Raw genomic sequence first — 4,401 nt, forward strand, 5'->3', positions numbered from 1 at the left:
AAATTAGTTGTCCATATATGTAAGGGTTTATTTCTTTTTTTAAATAAATGTAAATATTCTCTCTTTTTTAAAAAAATATTCATTTATTTACTTGGTTGCACCAGGTCTTAGTTGCAGCATGCAGGATCTTTGTTGCCACATGTGGGATCTTCGTTGAGGCATGCGGGATCTGTAGTTTCAGCATGCAGGATCTTTCAGTTGTGGCATGTGGGATTTAGTTCCCTGACCAGGGATCAAACCTGGGCCCCCCGCATTGGGAGTATGGAGTCTTAACCACTGGACCACCAGGGAAGTCCCTTAAGGGTTTATTTCTGATCTCTCAACCTATGTAACTGTTTTTCTGCCAGTACCATGCTGCTTAGATTAGTACAGCTTTGTAATATAGTTTCAAATCAAGGTATGAGATACCTCCAGCTTTGTACTTTCTTCCCAGGATTGCTTTTGCTACTCAGGGTCTTTTGTGATTCTACATAAATTTTAGAATTTTTGGTTCTATTTCTGGGAAAAAAAATGTCCTTGGAAATTTGAAATGGATTGCATTGAATCTGTAGGTTGCTTTTAGGTAATGTGGACATTTTAAAAATGTTAATTCTTCCAATTCAGGAGCATGAAATATCTTCCCATTTATTTATGTCTTCTTCAGTTTCTTTCAACAATGTCTTATAGTTTGCAGTGTACACGTCTTTCACCTCCTTGGTTAAATTACCAGGTGTATATTTTAAATTTACAGCATGTCTCAATTTGAACTAGTTACATTTCAAGTGCTCAATAGTCCCTTGTGGCTAGTGGCTATCAAATTGGACAGTGAAGCTCAGGAGTCTTGCTGCCATGGTTCAAATCCTGGCTCTGTAACTTATAGCTGTGTGATCTGGACTAATTGCTTAACGCCTATATGCCTCAATGTATCTATAAAATGGGAACAATAATAGTACCTACCTCTGCAGTGAAGATAAATGACAAAATGTGAGTAGAGTGCTTTAGTATCATCATCTTTGTAGTTACTGCAGGGTCCAGAGACCATCCATGATTGCCAACAATGAAGGCTTATTGAGTTGAACTGAATTCTGCTGAGTTCCTCAAATAGTGGAAGGATTAAAAAGTAATGCTTTGGGAGGCTTTCCTGGTGGCACAGTGGTTGAGAGTCCGCCTGCCGATGCAGGGGACGCGGGTTCGTGCCCCGGTCCGGGAAGATCCCACATGCCGCGGAGCGGCTGGGCCCGTGAGCCATGGCCTCTGAGCCCGCGCGTCCGGAGCCTGTGCTCCGCAACAGGAGAGGCCACAACAGTGAGAGACCCGCGTACCGCAAAAAAAAAAAAAAAAAAGTAATGCTTTGGAGTGAGAGGGTCATAGGTTCAAACTCTAGTCCTGCCCCTTCTTAGCTCCATCCCTGACTCCACTTCTCTCACCCCAGCACCCCTCTTATCTTTTCTGCTCTGTAACACCACTTTAATAGCTATACGTGCTCAGGTAGGTGCCTATGCTCCTTTATCTCTGGACAGGAAAAGTCCCTCTGAGATCGATAACCATCTCCACTCTCCACATCTCCCCCTTACTGCGCATGTGCAGTTGGTCAGTGGCAGCCATTTTGTCTCACTTTCCTCCCCGTTCCCCGCCCAGACATGACTTTCTGAACTCTTCCTCAGACATGGTTGCTAAGTTGCTAGAAATCATTGCTCTGACCAGCAAGCGCCTAGGTAGTGTATTTTGTTATAAATGATTTATCCTTATTCCAGGCTTTGTAGCAACATCAGCCCAAATGCACAAACTCAGGTTAAAACCTCAGTCCCAACTGCCCTCCAGTCATCTCTATGACCTTAAATCAGTGATTATCAGTGTGGTATGGGGAAGACAGAATCAGACTCACTTGGAAGAAAGTGTTAAAATATAGATTTCCAGGTCCCACCTAGATCTGCTGGATCAGAATCCCTAGTCATAGAGCCTGGGGATCTGACTTTTTTTTTCTTTTTCTAAGCAACTCTCAATTGCAAATCTACATGAGGATGGAAGGAAGGGTAATGAGAGCATGGAGGATTGTATAGAAAAAGAGGGTGGTAATGTCAAAGAAAAACTTTGCTCATCTCACTCTTTTTCATTTTTTACTCTTCTGTTCCCCCTCACCCATGAAGGGCAGAGCATAGGCAGTGGCAGAACTATTGCTGGTTGTTCTGACTCTGCATCTAGAACTTACTGGGAAGCCTGCTCCTGTGTCCAGGTTGTATATACACTTAGGACAATTTGCCTAATCAGTTTAACATACTTCTGTATGTTAAAAGGAAGTAATGGTATGGCATGTTCCCCTTCCTAGGGCTGTAAACTTTTTAACAGGATTCTAGGAAATAAATCTTAAATGCAGGAATGACCTATGATAGAATTTCAACCCTGCAGCAGATTGGTGGAAAGGAGAAGGAGCTACTGAGAGGTGGAGACCCAGAGAGAGGAGATTAAGGAGAATTGTAGCAATTATTTTTTTTAAATATGTATTTATTTATTTGGCTGCATCAGGTCTTAGTTGCTGCACGCGGGATCTTTCATTGCGGCTTGTGGACCCTGTTCTGAGGCTTGTGGGCTTCTCTCTAGTTGTGGCATGTGGGCTCCAGAGCACTCGGGCTCAGTTGCTGTGGAGCACACGGGCTTAGTTGTCTTGCAACATGTGGGATCTTAGTTCCCTGACCACGGATGGATCCCGCATCCCCTGCATTGGAAGGCAGATTCTTAACCACTGGGCCACCAGGGAAGTCCCTGAGAATTGTAGCAATTCTGCTGATATATTGTGCTGGCAATTAACCCATAAAGGGAATCATTTTCTATGTTGCTCCCTGGAAACAACCCTCTTAGGGAATCACTGGGTGCTGCCAGGTAGCATTCTTGTTTAGCCTGAACCCTGGCCTAAAAAGCATCTCGTTCCTAGGAAGTGTGTGCCCCTGTAAAGTGCACTGTGCATATGATGGTGGCTCCAGGAGTCCAGCTGGACCTTGGCAAGACCACAAGCTTGGTTAGCAAATCCAATGGAAGTGGCTGGTGGCTGGCCAGATCTATTTGGTGACCTTAGTGGTTCTCCCTTCTCTCGTCTGTGTGGGTATTGAGTTAGGTCTAGTGTTATCAATTACAGTGTTTGTATGGGAATGAATTTTTTAAAAATCATGAACCATTTTGCCTAAAGAAAGTGTCATCACATTTTATCTAGAAAAGCCATGGTAATAGGCAGCCATCCTTATGTGTTCAACAGGAATCTGCAAATCGCCTATTTGGTATGCAGTACTGTGCTCTGTGCTCTTTGTCCTAGTGGGTCCCTTTGCCAAGAATGCATGACTGCTTCCTAATCTTGTCTTTTAAGACAAAGCTTAAATTTCTCCTCCTCAGTCTTCCCAAGTCTTAAGTGACCCACTTGCCAGTCACTCTTCATCACATCACCTGATTTTATCTTCTTCATAGTGCTTTTGTGTACCTGAAATTATCATTTCCTTTTCCCCTCTCTCCCTCCTTCACTTTCTCCCTCTCTCCCTTTCTCTCTCCTTCCCTCACTTTCTCCTTTTCTCTCTCTTCCTCTCTCTTCCCCCACAACCTCTAGAATGTAAGCTCCAGGAAAGAAAGCACGTCTTGTCTGTCTCTCAGTTCAGTATTCCCAGTGAGTAGCCACTCAAAAAATATTTGTTGAGTACATGAGTGAGACACTTGGAAGATAGGAGTCTTCAGCCAGGTCTTAAAGGGCTTGTCCATGGATCAGAAGGGAAACTAGCTTTCCAGATGAAGAGACTAGAATAGAAGGAACAATGACCTGAGTGTGTTGGGGGTTGGAGGGGGATCAGAGGGGAGCAGCCAGCTCATGGCCCAGGGGCCAGGTTAGGAAGCATTGAATGCTGCCATTGGAGGAATGGGAAGGTATGGAGGGAACAGGAAGAGCACGTAGGATGCAAAACCACAGATGCTAGGGTGAGGATGTACATGATTTAAAGAGCAGCGAGGGAAAAAATCATTTGGTTATTGAATAGGAAGAAATAATGAAAACAGGGTTTAACAGAGTTTATCCTAAAAGAACAAACTAGAGCAAAATCCAGTCAGGTTCTACAGGTGTACTTGTACCTTAAGTAAATCCTTGTGGGTGAACACAGCCTAGAACAGATAACTGCCTCACCTCTCTCATGCTTCTTTTGTCCTTTCCATAAAACAGGAACTTAAGCAATGTCATCAACAATAATGATACAATAGCAATTCTATTGCCAGGCGCTAATCCGTACAACAGTCTTATTAGATAAGTGCTATCATTAGCCCCATTTTAGAGATCAAGAAATCGAGATTTGGAGAGGAGATTACATAATTAGCCCAAATTCAAACCCAGATCTGGTCCAGAGTTCTATTGACCACTCTCTGTAACTTGGAGGCTTCAAAGATAAAAATTCCATT

The 4,401-nt window shown here is 43.4% G+C and overlaps 1 non-coding gene across 1 annotated transcript; it reads right to left on the minus strand.

The window, feature by feature from the left end:
- Positions 1-218: 218 nt before the first annotated feature.
- Positions 219-291, minus strand: TRNAG-CCC (transfer RNA glycine (anticodon CCC)). Its single transcript has one exon. It is a non-coding gene; the product is annotated as a tRNA-Gly (tRNA).
- Between the last annotated feature and the right edge of the window lie 4,110 nt (positions 292-4,401).

Source organism: Lipotes vexillifer, unplaced genomic scaffold, assembly GCF_000442215.2.
Source record: "Lipotes vexillifer unplaced genomic scaffold, Lipotes_vexillifer_v1.1 scaffold669, whole genome shotgun sequence".
Classification (NCBI taxonomy): domain Eukaryota; kingdom Metazoa; phylum Chordata; class Mammalia; order Artiodactyla; family Lipotidae; genus Lipotes; species Lipotes vexillifer.